The sequence below is a fragment of the Enhydra lutris genome, unplaced genomic scaffold, assembly GCF_002288905.1.
Source record: "Enhydra lutris kenyoni isolate GAN:26980312 unplaced genomic scaffold, ASM228890v2 scaffoldscaffold41, whole genome shotgun sequence".
NCBI lineage: Eukaryota > Metazoa > Chordata > Mammalia > Carnivora > Mustelidae > Enhydra > Enhydra lutris.
The window spans coordinates 8171593-8196730 of NW_019154125.1; the positions used below are offsets into that span (position 1 = coordinate 8171593).

At 38.5% G+C, this 25138-nt stretch overlaps 1 pseudogene; it reads right to left on the minus strand.

Annotated features, from left to right (window-relative positions):
• Window positions 1–15451: 15451 nt before the first annotated feature.
• LOC111155396 lies at window positions 15452–16300 on the minus strand (annotated as a pseudogene).
• Between the last annotated feature and the right edge of the window lie 8838 nt (window positions 16301–25138).

Genomic DNA, 25138 nt, shown 5'->3' on the forward strand with positions numbered 1-25138 from the left:
ACACATCCTCCGCGCCTTCCGGGGCCGGTTGCCTAGCAACCGCGGGAGGGGCGGTGCCTACGTTCCCCCACTTCCCCCCTTAAGGGGCGCGCGTCCCCTTCTTCCGGCGCCAGCCGTCCAGTTTTGTATCTCTCTTTTCCTTAAAGGAAACTGGCTCAGAGAATTTCACCTCAGGGACTGTCTACGTAAACCTTGTGTTCTCTTTTCAGCACGCCTGAAGGCACTGTAGGCCGCTCTAGAGGGCAGCACAGACTTACAGGTTCTTATAACTCAACAATGAAAGCATCTTCTGGATGCATCGTCTGATACAAATTGCAAACTTATTTTTCTAGTCTTGGCCAAATTCTCTCATCTTACCTTCCAAAGACTGGGTGGTACGTCGCCGTCAGTGCGTGAACTGGTGTTGAGGATGGAAAACATCGTTAAAGCTCTTTGTAATCAGAGCTGGAGACTGCTTAAGCCCTCTCCATTAATCTGAGATTTGTTTAAACTCCTGCCTTATTCCAGGCATTTTTATGCCTCTGGGATGTAAAGGTTGAAAGAGGTAGCCCTGGTCATTATAAAGCTCACAATCTAGTGGGGAAAAGAGAGATGTAAAAGATAATAAAATTCAATTTGCAAGAGAGCTTTGCATTAAATGTTATGAATGAGATGTGGGGTGTGAAAGAGGATATTCTTTTGGTGCCTGCTGGGTGCAGGATGCTAGGTGCATTCCTTGTGTGATCTCATCTATCTCCCTGTTAGTTAAGCATTGCTATTATCGTGTTATACCCAAGGAAATCAGATGATAAGTAACAGCTAGATTCACCTGTTGTGAATGGCAGTACCAGATACTAAGCCTGGCATTTGTTGTCCCAGTATTCTTTTTAATACAACTTTCTGCCCTAGAAATCCCTGGTTCTTCTTTAAGTCCCATAGAGCCAAGACATTTTGGCTGACCTTAAAGGAAAAGTGTTTTCTTTTCTTTGCTTTGCTTTGCTTTTCTTTTCTTCCTTCCTTCCTTTTTTTTTTTTTTTAACTGTTTTATTTATTTGTCAGCGAGAGAGAGAGAGAACACAAGCAGGGGAAGCAGAAGGCAGAGGGAGAAGCAAGTCCCTGCTGAGCAAGGAGCCTGATGTGGGACTCCAGCCCAGGACCTGGGAATCATGACCTGAGCTTCATGAAGCAGATGCTTGACCTACTGAGCCACCCAGGTGCCCCAGATAAGTGTTTTCAGCAGACTTTGAACCAAAAGGGACCACAAGGAATGGCATTGGGTTGAGATACCATGTCCTTGTTGATGAAGTACTACGTGGTTGAAGCTTAGAAGAAATGACAAAAGATAACAATGGGTTGTAGGGTACAGACCTAGATAGGAGATGTAGGCTTAGGATAGATTCTGAAAGATCCTGCCTTAGTGAAGAGATTGAACATTACCTCTGAGCCAGGAATTCTCCAATGCTGCAGCACATCAGAGTCCACATTAGAACTCCCTCCTCACCCTCCCCACCTAACCCCAGAAATTCAGATTTAATTTGTATGGGGTAGAACTCAAGCTCATACTTTTTGTTTTAATTTTCTTTCATTTTTTTTTAAGATTATTTATTTATTTACATGACAGATTGAGACAGAAGGAGAGAGAGAGCACGTGCACACAGGCAGGGGGAGAAGCAGAGGGAGAGGCAGGATTGATATGGGGCTTGATCCCAGGACTCTGGGATCATGACCTGAGCTACAGGCAGATGTTTAACTTACTGAACCGCTCATGTGCCCCAAGCTCATATTTTTAAAGATGCTCCACAAGTAGACTTTGCTTCTAGCCATGACAGTGTATCTGGTACTAGACTTGTCTTCCCTCTCCCAACAATTAAAAAATTAGACAAAGTACATGAAACTATTGTTTTTGGATATTGAGTAACAGGAAGTACAGGTCTGAGATATCCCAAAGAAGGGAACTAAGCAAGATGAACTGTGTTTGCTCGGGCTTTCTGCCTGGAACACTCACACAGTGCTGGTAGGAATGGAGAATAGCACAGCCCCTTTGGGAGATAGTTTCTTCTAAAGTTGAAGATTCGATTATAAGACTTAGCATTTCCACTCCTAAGATTCACGCTAGAGGAATGAAAACATGCTTACAAAAATATTTGCACCCAAATGTTCATAGAAGCTTCATTCATAATAACCCCAAACAGGAGACAATCCAAATGTTCGTCAAAAAATGAATGGATAGCATTTTGATAAATGCACACAATGGAATACTACTCAACAGAAAAAAGGAAGATATTATGGATTCACACACCATGGTTAAATCCCAAAGAATCTCAGGTAAAAGAAGCCAGATGCAAAAGAGTAAATATTGTCTGATTCAATGTATATGAAATTCCAGCACAGACAAAACTAATCTTTATGGGTAGAAAGCTGGTAGTTGCTTAAAGTTGTCTCTTCAGGGAAGGATATGCTTGGGGAATTTGTCGGGAAAAGGACATATGGGAGCTCTCTGAGATGATGGAAATGTTTTATATTTTGTGCTGATTTCACAGGTATATACATTTGTTAAAAACACACTGAACTATATATTAACAATAGGTATCTTTTGTTATGTGTAAATTATACATTTATAAAGTTGGTTGAAAAAAAAAAATCATCCCAGATAATTCTTTTGTGCAGCCATGGTTGAGAACCACTGATCTAAGCCACCTGGAAGCCCTTAAAGGATCTGTGATTTAGAAAGATCACAGAGGCATCAGTGTATAGGATGGATCATTGTTAGGAAATTAGAAGGTTATTACAACATGGAGACGTGATTAGACTAAAATTTTATCAGTAGCAGTGGGTACAGAGAGAAGCAATAGTTGGTAGAGATATTAGGGTCAGACCCAATAGGTGCTGGAATCTACTGGAAAGGAGGAATAAAGAATGACATTCAGGGTTTTAGTTAGGTGGTTTGGTAAATGGCACTACCCTCAAGTCACTGGGTTAAAAGGGAGAAACAGACTTCAAAAGAAAGAAACAAATCTATTATGGACATTTTGAATTTGAAATTTATGTGAAACTCTAGGGCAAAAGGAATCATGGAGCAATCGCAAATGTGGGTAGTGGTGGAAATAGATTTGGTGTTGACTATCAGCGATAGGAGAGTAGATGAGACTTCCAGCAGCAGTGTGAAATATGAGAAGGTATGAGGACTGACAGTACACAGAAAAGCCAACATTGAAGGATTTGATGGAGAAAGGAGAGCATTCAAAGTAGACCTAAGGAATCCTCAGACAGGTAGGATGAAGACAAAGAGATTGGAAAAACTAGTGATGAGAAGATTTCAAGGTTTAAGGAGAAGACCAATTCTTTCTATCTATCTGTCTAGAAGATAACCAAGTAAGATTAGGACCAGCAGGTATCCACTGGATTAAAGGAAGAGGAGACTGGTGTACCAAAGGTCACTACTAATTTCATACAGAGGAAAATCCATATTTTAGTAGCTTGAGAGTGGCAGCTAGGACAGTGAAACCCATGTTTTCAATGTACTTAAAGTCAATGGTGTGCAAGAGGTGGCTTATACTGGCTTGTGAGAGCCCATTGTTACTTTTTCAGGAATTTTATAAGGAGTTATTAATCATAGCCATTATTAAAAAGGAAATTACATAAACCTACAATGAAATCATATGAGGAATCAATGTAATAAATACTGAAAAATCATCATTGCCTTATTATTTAAATACATTTTATTATTACCCATGCTGTTGAGGTTATTTACATCTCTTACATCCATATGGTAGAGATACTATGTTATGGCATGCTACTGCATACCTCTTCTGAACTCCATTTGCATTCATCCACAGCATGTGGTAGCTTGAAATTTACCATGATGGCAGTATTTACACCTCAGAAATTGGCAATACCACAAATAAAAATTTGATTTATTGCTTTATTCAGTGTCTACTCTAGGTTTAAAAATGTGATGGAGATAGTGTTTACAATTTGGTTAAGACTTAAAAGTTTCCTGTGTCCATAGCAGTTTTATTATGAAAAGAAAAAAAAGAAAGAAGAAAGAAAAGACTTATTCTTGCAGTATTTGAAAATTATTAGCTGATTCAGAAAAGAAGTCGCTCATGTCCTGTCATTGAGTTACTCCATGTGTTTGTGTTGTTTCCTATCTTGTTAATGTGAATAGAAGTAACAACTGACATTCACATGGTCACTTTGAAGTTTCCTCTCTTTTAGCTTGTGATGAAAATATGGTATCTCTTACCATTCTTCTCCAAATATGCTTATAAATATCTCACTACCCCTCCATTCCCTATTTTGTATTCTCTCTCTCTCTCTCTCTCTTTTTAAAGATTTTATTTATTTATTTGAGAAAGACAGAGACAGAGATGTGACAGAGAGCACAAGCAGGAGGAGAGGGAGAAGAAGACTCCCTGCTGAGCAGGAAGCTCCATTAGGGGCTCAATCCCAGGACCCTGGGATCATGACCTGGGGAGAAGGAAGATGCTTAATGGACTGAGCCACCCAGGTGCCCCTATTTTATAGTCTCGAAGCGGTTGAGGGGGTTCAAGAATCATGGCATTTATTCTATAGGATATAAAAATCCAGGAACTTCTCTCTCACACTTGCTTCCGCATATAATATGTATTGTTTTTTTGGGTGCTTAAACTGGAAACTTAATTTTATACCTTCTTATACTTAGTTTTTCTTTCCATTAGACTGTAAGATCATGGAGGCTACAGGCCTCTTTATCTCTAGTGCCTTAATGTAAAACTTGGAACAAAATATGAATCTTCATTTTATTTTTTTAATTTTTAAAAAGGTTTTATTTATTTATTTGCAAGAGCGTATGAGCAGGAGGGAAGTGTAGAGGCAGAGGGAGGAGTAGACTCCCCACTGAGCAGGGAGCCGGATGCAGGACTCGATCCTAGGACCCTGGCAAAGGCAGACACTAAAATGACTGAGCCACCCAGGCACCCAATATGTATCTTTAAAAAGTGTATAAATGAGTGAGTGAATGAAGGAAGGATGTAGGGATCCTTAACTCAGACTGAGGTTTGACTATCTCCAAAGGCCATTTTCCATTCATGAAAAGTCAAGAAATAACAAGATATATCAACAAAGATCATCATGTATGGATAGGAGAGACAGAATAAAATGCAGGCCTCTCTATCTTGGACTAATAAACTATATCCAACTGCAACTTAGCAACCTAAATGAAACATATACCTGTGTAATTTTACTCATCCTGGAACATAACTGAGGCCAAGATCTGAGGTCACTGTAGTATACAGCCCCTTAAAACATTTAATCTTGGGGCGCCTGGGTGGCTCAGTGGGTTAAGCCGCTGCCTTCGGCTCAGGTCATGATCCCAGGTCCTGGGTTCAAGCCCCGCGTCGGGCTTTCTGCTCAGCAGGGAGCCTGCTTCCTCCTCTCTCTCTGCCTGCCTCTCTGCCTGCTTGTGATTTCTCTCTGTCAAATAAATAAATAAAATCTTTAAAAACAAAAAAAAAACATTTAATCTTGGCTTTTTAAAGTTTACAAGGGGCACCTGGGTGGCTCAGTTGGTTAAGCGGCTGCCTTTGGCTCAGGTCATGATCCCAGGATCCTGGGATCCAGCCCTGCATTGGGCTCTGCTCAGTGGAGAGCCTGTTTCTCTCTCTCTCTCTCTCTGCCTGCCGCTCTGCGTACTGTGCTCTTTCTCTCTGCCACATAAACAAATAAAATCTTTTAAAAAAAACTAAAGTTTACAAAATGCGCAACGTTTACAGTTGCTCTTTAAGCAATGGACAATGACCTTCTGTGTTAGTATTTGTCTTCATTCAACAGAATCAATTAAGGACCAGAGAAATAAGAAGAATTTCTTTGTATCACCTAGCTATTAGGTAGCAGATCTATGTTTTAAATTCAGGTCATTAGACTCAAAAGTATATGCGTTTCCTTTATACCATCTGTGTGTCTTCTGGGAGGTTTTTTTTGTTTTGTTTTGTTTTGTTTGTTTGTTTGTTTTTGCAGATTGTTCTCTTACCGAAATAACCCCAGGGTATTTCTTGGCACTCTCTGCTTACCTACCATTCCTTTTGAGCTTCCCCTAACATTTTACCTTCTGTTCACCATCTAAATACTGGTGTTCCCTCAAGTTCTATCATCAGCTCTCTTACTTTCTTGGTGTATATGCTTTCACTATTCAATGTCACAGTCTCATATGTATGATTATACACAGAAAATCCTCATTATTTGCAGTAGTTATGTTCTATAACATTGCCAAGAACATGGGATTGTTTCATTGCTCCTAGAGGAAACTCAAGATCAGGGTCCTGTAAGCTTCTGATTACATTTTCTTCAACCAATTGATACATAACCTTGTTTTCTGTTACTGTTAAAAGACACCTTATTTAATATATATTGTTGACTCTTTTACATCGAACTCACAGACAACAGCACCATAACTCATGCCTGAATGAAGCTCAGGCTAACTCACGTTATTTCTTCCCTAAGGCAGATTATATAACCTTGTTGTACTTCTGAACTTGGACTTAGGAATAGCAGTTCTGCATTATGGTTGGGGTCCTTTTCAACAGCAAAATCACAGATAAAATGCACAAAAATGCAAAAAATGTGGCACTGAAGAGGCCATGCAAAAGACTTTTTTTACAGTGTAAGAGCTGAAACAAGAAGGCAGAGAATTGCCTTGTTTGTCCTCAGCTGGGAACATGCTCATTGGGCAGTTCAAATATTTTGCTTCTGTGTGCATGTCTGCCAATGACCACAAAAGCCCCATGTGTATCAATTTTTACTAAGTAGGTAAATTTACAAATATGGAAATGTGAATAGAGGATTGCCTATATTTAAACTTTTTTATTTTTTATTTTATTTTATTTTTTTTAAAGATTTTATTTATTTGACAGAGAGAGAGAGAGATCACAAGCAGGCAGAGAGGCAGGCAGAGAGAGAGAGGGGAGGAAGCAGGCTCCCTGCCGAGCAGAGAGCCCGATGCGGGGCTCGATCCCAGGACCTGGGATCATGACCTGAGCCGAAGGCAGAGGCTTTAACCCACTGAGCCACCCAGGAGCCCCTATTTAAACTTTTTAAATCTATTTTTCCAATATCTAATTCTTTGCATTACCTGAGACCTGCATTTCCAATTGTCAACTATAATTTTCATTTGGAAGTCTCAAAAACATTGCATCTCAGACCAAAACCTCTCTTTTTTTCCCTCTTTTAAAGATTCCCTACTATTTTAGCATTTACTATATCACCATTTAGCAAAAGCTACAAATGGGAGTCATTTTAATTCCTCTTTGTTTTACTCACACCATTTATTGTTTACCAAATCTTTTTATTTCACCTCCAGAATATCTTTTGAGCATGTCTTCTCCTTTTCACCCTTACTTCCATTGAAATGATTCAAATTTTTTCTTTTTATTGAGGGATAACTGACAAATAAAATTGTAAGATATTTAAAGTGTACAATGTAATGATTTGATGTATGTATACATTGTGAACAGATTACCCACATTGGGTTAATTAACACACCCATTACCTCAGATATTTACATATATATATATTTATATAAATGGCAAGAATGTTTAAGTTCTACTTTCTTAGCAAATTTTAATTATACAAATTTATCAACAGTAGTTAGTAAGTTATGCATTCAAGCCTCAGACCTTATTTATCTTATGGCTGTAAGTTTGTACCTTTTACCAATCTCTGTATTTTCCCCATGACAACCACTTTTCTACTCCCTGTTTCCAGGGAGTTTAACTTTTGTTTTTAGAGTCCACATATAAGTGGTAACATGCAATATTGTCTTTATTTTATTTGGCACAATGCCCTCAAGGTCCATCCATGTCGTGAATGGCAGAATTTCCTTCTCTTTTAAGAGTGAAGAAAGGTCTGTGAACGCCAAGACAAGAGAGTAGAACTCATCCAATGAAAAGAATAAAAAGAAAAAAGAATGAAAAAGGGTGAAGATAGCATAAGGGAATTTTAGGACACCATCCTACTGACCAATATATGTATTATACAGGCCCCTTGAAGAATCATTATTTCTTTGAATAGGCCTATTTCCTTGACCAAAGCAAATTATCTTACCATGCCCAACTCAAAGAATTGGGGAAGCACAATCCTACAGTGTACTTTGAAAGACGAGAGCTAGAATCTCAGTGAGTAGCACTGACTAATTCAATGTGATTTACAAATTAAGAACAGGGGAGTATTAAGGATGTTTCCTGCACTGGTCCAAGCACTGAATAGTCTCTTTCATCTAACTCTAACATTGTGACAAAGATACTATAAAGCTGTTGGTTCTTCACCCTCCCAGAAACTTCCTAAATGAAATTTGAAACTAGCCACCATATGTAGAGGACAGTCAGAGACCAAAGAGAAGAGTCCCTCCAGGCAGTTTTAATAAACAAAGGGAACTTACATAAAAGGCTTGTGCTGGACGGTAGCAAGAGGAGTGGATTCCAGCACCCACCATCCAAATCTTGGAAGTTTGTAAAAAGGCCTTAACTGCTGAGGGTTAATGGGGGGAGGGGGGTTGGGGGGGTGGGATTATGGACATTGGGGAGGGTATGTGCTATGATGAGTGCTGTGAAGTGTGTAAACCTGGCGATTCACAGACCTGTACCCCTGGGGATAAAAATATATTATATGTTTATAAAAAATAAAATTAAAAAAAAAAAAAGGCCTTAACTGGTTTCATGCAGGTGTTGTCAACACCATCATTATCTCAAGTCCATGTCCTTGGAGCAGCCTCTGGGATCAGGAGAGGCAAGCAGAACTATTTCCTAGTACAGGGAATGGGTGAGGAGGAGCTGAGTGCCTGGGGGTCCTGCTCTCAGGTCAATTGGTGGTCACATTTTTTTTTTAAACTCCAGTGCAATTAACACACAGTGTTATATTCATTTCAGGTGTACAATATAGTGATTCAACAATTCCATATATTACTCAATGCTTTTCAAGATAAGCATATTCTTCTTAATTCCCTTCACCTATTTCATCCATCCTTCCACCCCCTCCCCTCTGGCAAACATCAGGTTGTTCTCTATTTCTCAGAGTTTGCTTTTTTGTTTGTGTCTCTCTCTCCCTTTTGTCCCTTTGTTCATTTTGTTTTGTTTCTTGAATTCCACATATGAGTGAAATCATATGCTATTTGTCTTTCTCTGACTTATTTTACTTAGCCTTATACTCTCTAGCTCCATCCATGTTGTTGCAAATGACAAGATTTTATTCTTTTTAAGTCTGAATAATATTCCATTGTGTATATATATATCAATGGACACAGGTTGCTTCCATAATTTGGCTATCGTAAATGATGCTGCAATAAATAAAGGAGAGCATATATCCCTTTGAATTAATGTTCTTGTATTCTTTGAGTAAATACCCAGGAGTGTGATTGCTGAATCATAGTATAGTTCCATTTTAATTTTTTGATGAGCCTCCATACTCTTTTCCAGCATTGGCTGCACCAGTTTGCATTCCCACGAACAGAGGAAGAGCATTATTTTTTCTCCACATCCTAGCCGACGCTTATTGTTTCTTGTGTTTTTCATTTTAGCCATTCTGGTAGGTGTGAGGTTTCATTGTGGTTTGGATCTGGATTTCCCTCATGATGAATGATGTCGAGCATCATGAGCATCATGTCCATTGGCCATCTGGTTGTCTTCTATGGAGAAATGTCTGTTCATGTCTTCTGCCCATTTTAAAATTGGATTATTTGTTTGTGTGTGTGTGTGTGTGTGTGTGTGTGTGTGTGTGTGTTGAGCTGTATAAGTTCTTCATATATTTTGGATACTAACCCTTTACTGGATGTATCACTTGCAAATATCTCCCAGTGGTCATGTTCTTTGGATGACCTCTCCTAACAATAGTCAACTAGGAAATATAACTAAGAAAAAGATACTTAGTAAATTGGGGGTAATCATTACTGCAAGTTTCCCAGAAAACTGTTCTCTTTTACTTCTAAAAGCCCTGAGGTTTTCCCTTCATCACAGCAGTGAAAGATGTTAGAACTGTTCTCAGTTAGTGCTTTCAGGATTATGCAAACATTACGTCAGTCTTACATATGGACTTTGCAGTATCTATTTTGTCTGTTCAGAGGCATTTTCTCCACTTTTTGCTTACCTCCCTGTTCTCAGCTGCGTAACGTGTTACCATCTTTGTTTGTTAGTGAAGTGTTCAGACAGAGAAAATTGACCTTATAGAGTGAGCATAAGAATAAAGGAAGAGGAGCAGCCATCAAAATTGTAGCAGCATATTTCTATCCACCTATGACTAAAAACAGTTATTGAGTAAATGCACACAGGATTTAAATGCCTGGTTGAAACTAGGCAGGTAGCCTTCAATAAAGGAAGTCATTCTGATATGACAAGATGACACAGAAAAGGATGACCCAGAGAGATCAGTGTCAGAATTGTGTAAGAACAGGGGAGGTCTCAGACCTTGGCCTTGACTGGGGGTTTATTGTCAGTCCTATTGACCAAGCCCCTGACATTTTAGCACCCCGTGTGTAGTCCACCTACTGCAAGGGGGCCTTCAGTAGTGTGGAGATACTTTGGTGCCCCCTGAGTCATGGAAAGCAACACAAGGTCTGAAGTCACCCTGAACAGTCCCCTGGACAGTCACCTCTGTCAGCAAGCTACACATATGTCTTCATTTCCTGTGCTGGGAAAACACTGACTTAACAGCATTGCTTTTGACTCTTTCAACCACTTCAGCAGTATTGACTCAGAGGCCTTTGAGCATTATGGATTTCTGTAGCTCTCTAGCAAAGGACCAGGGTGGTAATGTTGGGTTCCTCCATTCAGCTGTCCCTTCAGACAGTCACCTCCGAACCCCCAATTACCCAGTAGATAGAATTCAGCATCTTCACCGTTTTCTCCAATAGGACCTACAAATCTGCTCTCCAGGGAAGGGTTCTGCATTTCAGATTGCTCCAAATGAACACTTTACTTAACATGTATTTTCTGTGGTCCCTACTTTTTACCATCTTTCACCATCCTCAGGGGGAGGATGGAATTTCTTTCTTCCCAATTCCCAAATGCAAACTCCCCATCCTTCATCAATCAGAACAAATATTTGGAAAATAATTATTAATGAGCAGTCTCTTGGGGTTCAATCTGCCACTCCAAAGTCTTACGGAGCTCTTTCTTTTTAACAAGGGCGCTGCAAATTCTGGTGAATACAATCAGTTTCATCTTCTTAGATTCATGCATTTTTGGTCATGCAAGGATCTTTTGAGATTATATTCTGATTATTCTTGGCTTTATGAGATGTTTCTTGGCCTATGAAGAAGTGCTCCTGGGGTACCTGGGTGGCTCAGTTGGTTAAGTGACTGCCTTTGGCGCAGGTCATGATGCTGGAGTCCCGGAATCGAGTCCCGAATCAAAGTCCCTGCTCTGTGGGGAGTCTGCTTCTTCCTCTGACCTTCTCCCTCTCGTGCTCTCTCTTTGTTATTCTCTCCCTCTCAAATAAATAAATAAAATCTTTAAAAAGAAAAAAATAAGAGGTTCTCCTGCTTTAAAAAAAAAAAAAAAAAACCCAAACGAAAACAAGCACATGCAATGTAAAAAATGTCCACTAGAGGGAGCACCAGCACACAAGCTTGCCTGTAATTTGAGACTCCCAATTGTGGCTTCATATTCCTCCCTATCTGGATTGAACTGAGAAGGTGAAATTTTCAGGGATACAGTGTTATATAAAATATACATTAAGAGAAGATTAAACATATTGCTGTGATTGTTATTCTATAGAAATGTAAAGCTGAATTTGGTGGGGAGAGAGAGTTGAATTGGTGATGTTAAATTTGCATTGTTTCCATTCATTGAAAAACAACCTGGGGAAAAAAGTTTAAAAACAATTATTTAGGAGGTTCCTTAAAAGATGAAGTGTAGAAATACCATATGACTCAATAATTCCATTACTGAGTGTTTACCCAAAGAAAATGAAAACACTAATTAAAGAAGACATATGTACTTCTGTGTTTATTACAGTGTTATTAACAAGAGTCAAGATATGGGGAAAAGATTTCTATATGTATGAAATATACATATATATGAATATTACTCAGCCATAAGAAAGGAATAGATCCTTTTTTTCTTCAGAAAGGATGAGATTTTGACATTTGCCACAACATGGATGGAACTAGATGGCATCCTAAGTGAATCAAGTCAGACAGAGAAAGACAAATACCATCTGATTTCACTCATATGTGGAATCTAAAAAAAATTAAAAAAAAAACACAAATGAATAAACAAATAAACAAAAAACAGAAGAAGACCCATAAATACAAAGAACAAACTAGTGATTGTCAGAGGGGGCGGGGAGGGGGGAAGGGCAAAATGGGTGAAGAGGAGAGGGAGATACAGGCTTCCAGCTATGGAATGAATAAATCAACAAATCATAGGAATAAAAGGCACAGCATAGGGAATACAGTCAATGATATTGCAATAGAGTTATATGGTGACAGATGGTAGCTACACTTGTGAGCATAGCATAACGCAGAGGAGTTGAATCACTATGTCATATACTTGAAACTAGTGTGTCTGTTATACTCAAAGAAATTGAAAAAACTATTTAAAGCATCTAGGATAACCAAATTTTATTAATTGATTTTATTGCAAACTTTAGCCAAGCTATTCTTTAAACCTTCATCTTTTTGTGGAAAGCACTCCTTCTAGAGATTTAACACCTATCCAGTGGTTTTTCTTTCCCATTGCCCCAAGCTCTTCCCAGCTCCTGCCCTTCACCTCTCTTCCTTGGCCATGACAAATACGTCAACTCACCGCTATCAGCAATTAGGACCAGAATTAGGGCAGTAAATGTGAAAAACAAGAATGCAATAAATAAAATTTCACCCTAAATTCCTATGACAACACCAAGGATCCTCCCAAACTAGAGAAGTAAATCTGATCTGAGTATGCATTTCGTAGAACCCCATAAATCATTCTTCATTCTTCATCACTGGGGAGCTCAGGGGTTAGTAATTACTTCATGCCATTATGCTAAGTGAAATAATCCAGAGAAAGACAAATACTGCATGGTATCATTTATATAAGGAATCTTAAAAAAAAAAAAAAAGTCAGACTCCTAGAAATAGAGACTAGATGGTGGTTGCCAGGTGCTGGGGTAGAGGAAATGGATAGAAGGTATAAAAGGGTACAAACTGAGTTGCACACTGAATAAGGTCTGAGGCTCTAATGCATTGCATGGTAATTGTAGTTGATAACAATACATTGCATAACTGAAATTTACTAGGAGAGTAGTTGTTAAGTGTCCTCTGCCTCCTTAAAGAGGAAAATATGGGAGGTGATGAGTGTGTTAACTTAATTGTGGGGATCCTTTCACTATATATATCACATACACTTTAAATATCTCACTTTTTTTGTCAATTACATCTCAATGAAGATTTAGAATCAAACGAAAATTCATGTCAGAAAACAAACTCTGAGAGTTCTGCACCTTAAGGATACCTGAATACCTTATAAACTAAAGAGAAGTGTAAGGAAATAACTATTTTTGTTTCAGGAGGTTCTTTCACTTTCCAAAAGGGTATTTTCTGTGCATCTTTTAAATAAAAATGTTTTCTAGAATGTTTATACATGTATAGAATGTTTATAAACTTTGTGCAATTTTTTACGAATTTAAATGCTGCTAAAGCAGAGATACTGTGTAAATATTTTTGTATTATAAATATCATATTCCTTTTGAGCCACTTATCTAGCTTTGTTCTAAGTCTGCATGAATACATCATGAATGTTAGATTGATGCGTCCTGAGCCCCATCCATGAAAATACTGAAGACCTGGAGGATACACATCTGCCCATACTCTACGTCCAAGACAATTTGGATCCTTAACCAAATGTGCTTCAGTTTGTTTTCTAAGGAGACCAGAAGGAGACCAACTTTACCTGCAGATAGATTAGAGTGGCTTGTCATTCAAGGAAGGCATTTACTGACTCTGACCCCGGAACAGAGGTCACTGGATTGACAGCTGTTGCCCAAGCTTGGCCTCTCTGGTTCTTTCTTGGGATAAGGAGTCGGATTCAGATCTGTAGGTTAGACTGCCCCAGGGCTGGAATTAAAACGTGCAAAGCATGGGGCAGCCATTTTCTGCCAGGGGGATAAGGAGTCAGGAGGAACGGCTGCGCAGAGAGAAATAAAAGAAAAAAAACAGACCTCCACAGAGAAGCAGAAGTGACGAGGGCGCACCTTCTGGCTTTCTGATGTCTGTCACTGCCTGTCCTCTGACTGGCTAGTAACTTCCCATCTTCACGTCAGGACCTTTGCGTTTATCATGCTATCACATTCTCACAGCCTTGTGAGGTAGACCTTATCATCCCCCCTGACACGGGCACCCACTAACAAACATGCTCAGAGCGGGTGAAAATCGTGGCCACGTTTGCCCAGCTGAAGAGACAAGTTTGACCGGAAGTCTCCACCATGCTTTCTTCCGGCTCCTATATTCACACAGCGCGGCCTCTATTCCTCAAGTTCAGCCGACTTCCCTGCAGCACAGCCGGGGTCCTGAGCGGATCTGAGAGGGGGCCAGAGCAGGAAATGGTGAAGGTGCAGGGGCCAGCGAAGGAAGGCCAGGGCCTGGGGGAGGTGAGAACACGCAGGGAGACCTGAGGAAAATGCTCTCCTATTTGATCCGTCTATTTTTTTCATTATGTATCAACCCTCCTTCTCCATAGGGGACATCCCAAGCATACATCCCTGAGATAATTTCTGGGACAGAAGAGTCACAGATGTCCCTCCAGGTTACTACTCCCTCAGCACGAGGGGACCTGGGGCCTCCAGATGGTCTCTTTTTCAAGGGTGCCTGACCAGGGTGGGGCCTGATACAGGCCCAGCAAAGAAGCACCAGGCCAGCTTGATGAAGGAGCAAGAAGGGCGGCATGGCAGCGTTCTGCTGACTGTCTGCTTCTGTAGGCTGACCACGAAATCTCCCGTGGGCATGGAGGGGGAGCTTGGCCGGAGCTGGCGTTCCAGGTGCCCAAAGCACCTGATGCGGGACAAGGAGAGCAGATTGGGGGTTGGAATAGGCAAAGGCTTTTGGTTTGTGCAGGGATCCCCAATTTTTATCTCCATAACATTATTATGATTACTGTTAAATTTTGGACATAGGAGCTTCATTACCTGCTAGACCATCTAGACAGAAATGTGTGGTAAATGGATGGAAACAAAAGTCACAAACTTAGGAGAGGCAGGCATTTTTAGGCCAGTTTAGGTGTAGACATTCACCAGACTGGACTGCTGTTGTTTTTTTAACAGTCAACATAAAACTTTTTTGCCATGAGCAAAACAGTATAATTGGCTTTCAGAACTGTCCAAATTATTTTTTTAAACACGATTTTATTTTTTTCACATTACTTTAGGTATCAGATTTTCTTTGGCAAATTTACCCCACATACCAGATTTTCATCTTAGAGCCTTGTTTATATTTACATAAATGATGTTCACCTGTACCTTTCTCTAATTCCTAATGGTTTAGATCTTCTTTTTCAAATGTGTGAGTATCTTTTAAGTTGTCCTTCTTGAAGACATTTGGAGGAAAAATTATGAATGAAACATCTATACCTTCTTCTTCATTTCCATTATAGGGTGGCATCTTACTGTCTAACCCACAGTGGCCCATCAGCTGAGGGAAGCTGGATTTCTTGTTCTCCTCAGACACAGTTGGCTGCATGTCATAAAGCAACAGCTGGCTAAAGCTTCTCCACTTCCTTATTAGCAGCTGTAACCCGGTCACAGTCTGAGCCATATATTTTGACAAGTTTTAACCTCTGAAGAAGGTCTTCTTTTTTTTGAACAAGCTCACCAATTTTGCTTTTTCTTCATTTAATCCTTGTTTGAGAAGATTTTCTTTTGCAAACTCCTTTTGGGGGCTGCTGCATGACCTAGTATCAAGTGACTGATATACACATGCATTAATATTCTTAAAGGTGTTTTTCAAATATGTCCTTTCATCAAATTCATCGTATGTTTAAAATTTTCTGGATATTCCAACAGTTTTCTCTGGTTGGAAATACTGCTTCCTCTGAAGAAGGCTGATCATTTTCCTCATCCTCTACTTGATGACATTTTGCCACACTGTAGCAGGAATTAGAGGAAGATCTTATTTTCCTGAGTTGTTCTCTAAGTGTTGCCCTCACAGGTGGTTTCCTTGAATAGTTTGTGTGAGGGGGAGGTGGATTGGCACAGGCTGTGGAGTGCTGGGGAAAGTGCTGAGTCTGATGGATTTTTCTATCTTGAAAATGAAATCTGGGTTTACCTCACGGAAAGAGAGCTCTACTGGATTCCACAGCCACTCCTTAGGTCCCTGCCCCATGCCAGGCATCCCAGGGGCAGGACCTCAAGTTTCCTGGCCTGCCATGACAAAGTACCACAAACTGGGTGACTTTAAAGTAACAGAAATACATTCTTTCACAATTCTGGAGGCCACAAGTCTGAAGTCTCAGGTGTTCCGAGGGTTGGTTTCTTCTGCTGGCTGTGAGGGAGAACACATTTCCTGTCTCTCTCCCAGCTTCTGGTGATAGAATATTGTGAACCCTTGGCATTCCTTGGTCTGAGGATGCAACACTTCAACCCCTGTCTCTATATTCACATCACATTCTTCTCTGTGTCCTTGGGCCTTTCTCTTTTCTGTCTCTTTTAAGGATACTATCATTGGATTTTGAGCCTACCCTGATTCAAGATGATCTTATCTTAAACCTTGCCTTGATTACATGTGCATTATTTCAAATCAGGTCATATGCTGAGCTTCTGGATGGACATGAATTTGGCGGGGGGCACTATTCAACCCAGTACACTGCATATTTTATACAATTCTGCCTACTTGGGGCTGACATGCCATTTTAGGACCATCCAAACCACTTTGAAGTTGACTGCTTTAGCAAGGCCCATGACTTTTGAAAGACCATTTAGGTTGTGAAATACTTGTTATGGAAGTGTTTGGTTAACTTGGAAATCCAGTCACATCACCAAAGAAGTTTTAACTTTATATTTATCAATGAAAGAAAAGAAGACGACATTCCTCTGAAAACATAGACTCTCAACTATGTTAAAATTTTCACATGGTTATAAAGTAACTAAAATTTTTTGTATTGTATTCTAGTGAAAATAAAGTTTTTCATCAAACGTGCCCATCAAGAGTTAGACTAAATCATTTCTTAAAAGTCTTGATCAAAAACTACATGTAGCCATTTCAAGAATGAAAATCATATACTAGAAGTTATATTCATGATAACAAACTGAGAAACACATTAAATATTTGAAAACAATTTTTGAAGCTTAAATTTAATATTTAATATTTTTCTAAATATTGGAAATTGTGTGTTTTTTTAAGATTTTATTTATTTGAGCGAGAGAGAGAGAAAGAGAAAGAGAGAAAGTGCACGAATGAGAGGAGAGACAGAGGGGGAGGGAAAGGGACAAGCAGACACCCTGATGAGCGCAGAGCCCAATGTGGGGCTCCATCTCAGGACCCTGAGATCATGATCTGAGCCAAAACCAGGAGTCAGGCACTTAACTGACTGAGCCACCAGCTGCCCCTACAATTCTGTATTTTTACACAGGTGGAATGATAATACACATATAATGCAAAAACTGGCTCTTTCTCTTTAAGTATAATGTTCAGTCTTCTTTTCTTATAAGTATGCACAGAACCATGTTGTTTTAAAAAATGGCTGAACAGTACTCCATATTGTATGGCTGTGTCAATGTTCTCTAATTTATTGGTATCCTTTTAGAGCATTTAATTTTCAGATTTGTTTTGTTTTGCTATGAAGAATAATATGATGATGAATATTTGGGCAAAAATATCTGTAAAATAAATTCCTAGAGGCAGAACTGTGGTGTCAAAAGTGACGTGATTTACCCTTTAGATAGATATTGTGAAATTGCTAACAAACTTAACACCAGTTTATTCTCTCCTGGTTTGAGAGGGAGCCTGTTTTCCTATATAGTTTCCAACAGTCTTTTAATTTGCAGCCTGAGAGTTGGAAAGTGCTATCTTCTTTTTTTTTAAATTATGCATGAGAAAATAAAAGGGAGATAATGAGAAACTAGATGCTTATCCTAAATAATTTGATCAGCAGTCATCTGTTGGAGAAAACCTAAGAACTCAGTAAAAATTTATTCTGAGGCAGTAGAAGAAAAATGGGAAATTGTGATAAACAATTTTGGTAGAAAAACCAACTTTGTTTTCACTTTAAGAGTGTTTTTAGCCTTTATTATAATGGACACTGACAATGAACATGGGGACTGTTGCCCTAGAAGACAAGTTATAGAACACGGATCATGGGACTGAGGACTTGTAGAAATGGAGTAGAGTCTTATATATAATTCATCTTATATTATCCTCTTATATAGAACTAGTAATGATTTAGGCAGGTCATTAACCCTTATGTGTCTATTTTCGCATGTGTGTAAAGTAAGGGGTTAAGACTTCAGCATCTTAACAAACCTTATGAATCTAAGAAGGATCTTAATTCAGTAAATATTACCATTTGATGAGGATTTCCAAAATGAAAATGTTCCAGTTCTAATTCTCCAGTAGGTGGTGATATCACAACACTCAAAACAGCTATTGATCTAACTGACTGCAATTCTCCTCTCAGAAGTAATTTCAGAAATATTCTTTGCCATTGTAGTAGAATTTTAGTTTTATACAAAAAGTACATTTATAAAATGTATTATGTTACATTTAATGTTATAGAAAAAGTGCATTTGTAAATTTTTTTTAATGTTACATTTAATGTATTCACTTAGGGTATCAATGGATTGTTAATTTGTTCCTTTAATGTGTATAGAAATAGAATTCCAAATATAGTTACTTCAGATGATGTGATTTGCTATCTGTCACAATTTCTGTATTTCAGTTAATTTTATAAATATTTTGGATTCAGTTAGTAGATTTACTTAATTAGAAGACTAAGGGGACACAGATTGAGCTTTGTATATCTTAATGAAACTTTAGGGGCATCCAGGTGGCTCAGTCAGTTCAGTGTTCGACTCTTGGATTTTGGCTCAGGTCATGATCTCAGGGTCCTGAGATGGAGCCCCACATTGGGTTCTGGGCTAAGCGTGGAGCCTGCCTGAGATTCTCTCTCTCTCTCTCTCTCTCTTTTACTGCCCTTTCCCCCACTCACTCTCTAAATAAGTAAATAAAATCTTAAAAAACACTTAAAAAATTTCATAAGAAGATAGTTAAAGGAAAGCCTCATATAAGGTCTCTGGATATCTAGTCAGAAAGAAAGTCAACTTCTGCTAATTGTATAATTATACAAGGATATCAACCAAGAACTTAGTTCACAGAATGGCAAGATTTTAATATATTCTTCAAAAAAATCAATGGCACACTTACAATAATGACATGTAGTTAGAAGATGAAATTAAAAAAGAAATAAATGTAATGACTTAGCAACAAAAGCCTTGCAAAAGTGGATAGTGATTTATCTTGGAACATAAAATATATTGATGGAATATGAGAAAATCTTAGTAGGAAGAATAAAGGAAGACACTCATAATTACGTAATTAAATACACTGCACATGAAAATACTATTCAAGGTAAACATAGATGAAATGTAAATAGATGGTAAGAGCCTATATGGAATATTTTACACAAATTGTCAAGTTAATAGTAAAAATGTGCAAAAACCAGAAAGTAAGTACATAAAATTTTTTAAGATACTAGTAATCAACTTACTCTATAAAATTTTCAGACATTTTGCAAAACATTTGTTAAAATTAAAAGATAACTGGAGAACAATGTTAAATGTACATTAAAATAGAAAAAAATAAAAATGGGTAATTATACAAAGATGTTCTACTCCCCAAATATAGCATGTGTACATGTCTTTTTAGCATATAAAGAAAGGTATGTTAACATGAATTATTTCTACAAGAATTGATCCTGATGAATGTTATCAATGCATGACCAAGTACTAGTTCTTAATATGCAGAGAAGAAAATCTTAGAAATTTTTCTTTATCTTAAAAAACAATACAAAACAAAACAAAAATGTAGGTTAGGAATAAAGAACCACAGAAAATATTTTTACATATTGTTTCCTTGGGAAGACATATAATCTGATGTATAATTTTTAAATAGGACAAAAAATACTCTGAGTTGATTTAGGAGTATTTCCTGAAATGAAGGCTAGTGGATGAATTCAGAGCCTGCAAATTTCAATTTTCTTTTTTTTTAAGGAAAGAATGAATATATCTTCGCTATCAAAACACTTCCTGTCTGAACACAGGAACCGAATAGACTTGGGTAAGTGGTGTAAATGGTATCTAAACTCTCATAATCTGGACTCAAGAACAAAGTGGGTTAAGATAATAAGGGATACTTCTATATTATCACAGAATTAAGCAAAATTGAAAAGAAAAAGGAATCTAAGAAAACCAGCTGTCAATTTTGTCAAGTGCAGATTATGAAGGCACAAAAGTGTTTTTTCTGTCTCTAGGGCACACAGCTAGAGCACTTCTCCCAGCCTGCCTTCAAGGTAGGTGTAGCCATGTGTGTGCAAATGAGTTCAGTCTTCTAAACCGGACCCATAAAAACCTCCTGTGTGATCCCTCAAACTCTTCCTCTATTTCCCAGCCAAATGCAGAGGAAGGAATGGCCAATGGCTCCACAGCCCAGGTGATGGTAGAGCCACAGATGGAAGGAGTCTGGGTCCCTTAGCTGATGCTTACCTGAAATGTTTGTATTCAGCTTTGTATGAACAAAAATTAAACTTCTACTATGAAATTTTGGAATTTGTATTACAGCAACTAGTGCTTATTCTAACTAATTCTAACTAATACATGATACTGGATTTTCTAACTAATACATGATACTGGATTTTAATTTCTATTTGAAATTTACATTCAAATAGAAAAAAAACTAGTTAGACAGTTTTTCTTATACTTCTTATATTTCATATAAGAAAAAAATCACATTTAATTAAGGTATACATAATATTTTATGTGCTACTTTCTTCACTTAACATTTCCATGAACTTGTATTTGTATACAAGGAATGCTGACATGCCAGCAATCTTTAACAGCATATTAGTATTTTAACTAATTAATGAATTTTGAGAGAGAGAGTGTGTAAACAAGAGGGTGGGGGTGGGCTGAGGGAGAGGGAGAGAGAGAAAATCTTAAGCAGACTCCATGCCCAACTCAGAGCTGGACGTGGGGCTGGATCCCACGACCCTGAGATCATGACATAAGCTGAAATCAAGAAGCAGACGCTTAACCAACTGAGCCACCCAGGCACCCCTAGTATTTTACATTGTTAATATTCTCTATTATTACTTATTCATTCTCATCTGTTTGGCATTAAGTTTCCAATTTTTCACCATAAGTTGTGCTGTTCAGTACCTCTGCACCAGTTGTTTTGGGGACCTTATTAAAAATGGAATTATCTTGTGGTCTGTGGTTCCTATATACTCTACAAATTCCTAAAAATCACAGAGATGTGCAAAATTGTGCAATAAAAAATCATGACCCACAAAAGAAAAAATGGTAAGTTGGACTTCATGGAAATTAAAAACTTCAGTTCTGGTAAAGACACTGTTTAGAAAATGAAAAGACAAGCCAGATTTTGAGAAAACCTTTGTAAAACACACATTTGATAAAAATCTGGTATCCAAAATATACAAGGAGTTCTTAACACTCAATGGTAAGGAAAGAACCCAATTAAAAAAAATGGGAAAAATCTGAAGAGACACCTTACCAAACAAGATATACAGATGGGAAGTAAGGATGTGAAAAGATGCTCCACATCATATGTCATTAAGGAATTGCAATTAAAAAAAACGAGGTACTACTATACACCTATTACAATGCCTAAAATCCAAAACACTGACAACATACAATGCTGGCGAGGATGTGGAGAAACTGGAGCTCTCATTTATTGCTGGGGGGAATGCAAACTGTTACAACCACTTTGAAGACAGTTTGGTAGTTTTTACAAAATTAAACATACTCTTAGTACGACGAAGCAGAACCTATGCTCCTTGAGTTAAAAAGTTAATTGCCCTTAAATGACTTGAAAACTTATGTCCACACAAAAACCAGCACACAAATAGTTATAGTAACTTCATTCATGATTGCCAAGCTTGGAAGCCACCAAGCTTTGGAAGTCTTGGAAGCCTTTCATAATAAATAAATAAATAAATGATAAATAAACTATGGTACATCCAAACAGTGGGATATTATTCAGCAATAAAATGAAATAAACTACCTAGTCAACAAAAACACATGCTAGAATCTTAACTGTATTACTAAGGGACAGAAGTCAGTCTGGAGAAGCTCAATACTATATGATTGCAAGCATATGATATTTAGTAAAAAGCAAACCTATGGACAGTAAAAAGATTAGCAGTTGCCAGGTGTTAGTGGCATGGAGGGAACAAGTAGGTGGAGCATAGGGGATTTTTAGAGCAGTGGAACTATTGCACAAGATGCTGTAATGGTAGATACATGTTATTATACATTTGTCAGAATGCGAGGAATGTAGAACACAAAGACTGAAGTATGGATTTCAGTTAATCATGATGTATCAATATTGGCCCATCAATGGTAACAAATGTACCCCACTAGTATAAGATGTTAATAATAGAGGAAACTGTTTTGGGGAATTCTGTGTTTCCCAATCAATTTTTCTATACACATAAAACTGCTCTAAAAAATAAACTCTATTAATTAAAAAAAAAAAAAAACCCAGACCACAGGACAAAAATGGAGTTAAGGGCATGACACTCAAACACTTCATCAGTGACATAAATTGGCCTGACACAGAGTGATCAGAGAAAAGATAATATTTTAAAAATACTTTAGTTAAGGGGAGCCTGGGTGGCTCAGTTGGTTAAGTAGCTGTCTTTGGCTCAGGTTATGATCCCAGCGGTCATGGAATCAAGCCTTGCATTGGGCTCCCTGCTCAGCAGGGAGTCTGCTTCTCCCTTTCCTGATTCCCCCCGCTTGTGTACTCTCTATCTCTGTCAAATAAATACATAGAATCATTTAAAAAAATGATAAAAGAATAAAAATACTTCAGTTAAGGGCAAAATTAAAAAAAAAAACCCTCAAATTGTCAATGCTGGTGTGACTAAAAAGAAACCGTCATAATTACTTATTGACTTATAGCTGCTCATCTTTATGAGTGATACAAATGCAAAGGGCCTGTGGATGGGTGTGGGTCCTCTGAGGGGTGCATGCAGGCAGCTGGTACATATCTGAGGGGTGTGTGTGTGTGTGTGTGTGTGTGTGTGTGTTTTGTGTATTCCAACCAGTTCAGCTGGGTGCAATATTGCTAGTGTTTCTTGCAGACAAATTTGCACATAAGGAAATGGAAAATTTGCCTTATGCTCAAATTGTTCTCAAATTAATGAATTAATTAATTGTGCCAGAAAAAAAATTCAAAGCAAGCATTATCACAAAACTGAATGATACTCTAAGGCTTATTATAAACAGCAGTCTTCCACTTCACCATTTCTCCTTCACAAGTCTGTCCTCCAGAGCCACAGCTTTCAAATTTTTTTGTCTGTTTCTTCTTCCTCTCCTCCTCCTCCTCCTTCCTCTTCTTTAAGATTTTTATTTATTTATTTGTTAGAAAGTGCACAAGCAGGAGGAGCGGCAGGCAGAGGGAGAAGCAGGCTCCCTGCTGAGCAAGGAGACTGATACCGGATTCAATCCCAGGACCTAGGATTGTGACTTGAGCCAAAGGCAGATGCTTAACTGACTGAGCCGCCCAGGCATCCTGATACACTCTTTTTTTTTTTTTTTTTTTTTTTTTAAAGATTTTATTTATTTATTTGACAGACAGATCACAAGCAGGCAGAGAGGCAGGCAGAGAGAGAGGAAGGGAAGCAGGCTCCCTGCTGAGCAGAGAGCCCGATGCGGGACTCGATCCCAGGACCCTGAGATCATGACCTGAGCCGAAGGCAGCGGCTTAACCCACTGAGCCACCCAGGCGCCCCAATACACTCATTTTTTTGATGTTTAGAAGTGAACTACTGCACCCACTAAGCTTTTTTTGACCCCCTTACACCAACCCCCATATTCTCCCATGGCTATATCAGTAGACATTTCATGTTGTTATGGATTTTTTAAATATTTTATTTATTTGACAGAGACATCACAAGTAGGCAGAGAGGCAGACAAAGAGAGGGGGAAGCAGGCACCCTGCTGAGCAGAGAGCCTGATGCGGGGCTTGATCCCAGGACCCCGAGTCCATGATCTAGGCCGAAGGCAGAGGCTTAACCCACTGAGCCACCCAGGCATCCTTGTTATGGATTTTGTAAATACTGTTTGACAGTGTCAGGTAGTTTACTGGGAATACCTTTCCTTCCTGCAATTTTTTTTAAGATTTATTTATTTTAGGGGTGCCTGGGTAGCTCAGTGGGTTAAAGCCTCTGCCCTCGGCTTGGGTCATGATCTCAGGGTCCTGGGATCAAGCCCCGCATCGGGCTCTCTGCTCAGCGGGGAGCCTGCTTCCCTTCCTCTCTCTCTCTGCTTGCCTCTCTGCCTACTTGTGATCTCTGTCAAATAATAAATAAAATCTTTAAAAAAAAAGATTTATTTATTTTAGAGAGAGAAAGAGAGAGAAAGAAATGTGAGCAGGGGAGGGGAGGGCAGGGGGAAAGGGAGAGAAATTCTCAGACTCCCCACTGAACATGGAGCCCCATGAGGGGCTAGATCTCATTACCCTGAGATCACAACCTGAGCAGAAACCAAGAGTCAGACACTTAACCGACTGAGTCACCCAGGCGCCCTTGCTTTCCCGCAGGGTTTTGTCTTTCACATTGACTTGTATCATTTGTATTTATTATGATTGGTTTCATAGATGTGTAGTGGCAACTGAAATTTATTTTACATTTCTTTCCTAACTCCAATGGAATTGATGTTTTTGTATCAGTTCTTTATATATGATGGGAATATGAAACTTTTTTTAGTGATGTTGTCAGTTTGGGAATTTCATTGCTTTCTTGTTAAAATATTTTAGTCGTGTCATTTTACAAATGTGTTTTTAATTTTTTTTCTGGCTTATCAGTAGTATAGTGTGTGTTTTACACTTTAACTCATTTAGAATTTATTATGGTGTATGATGCTACATTTGCATCTTATTCTCCAGACATTTTGTTGCCAGTAATTTTGTTTTTTCCTCATTGGT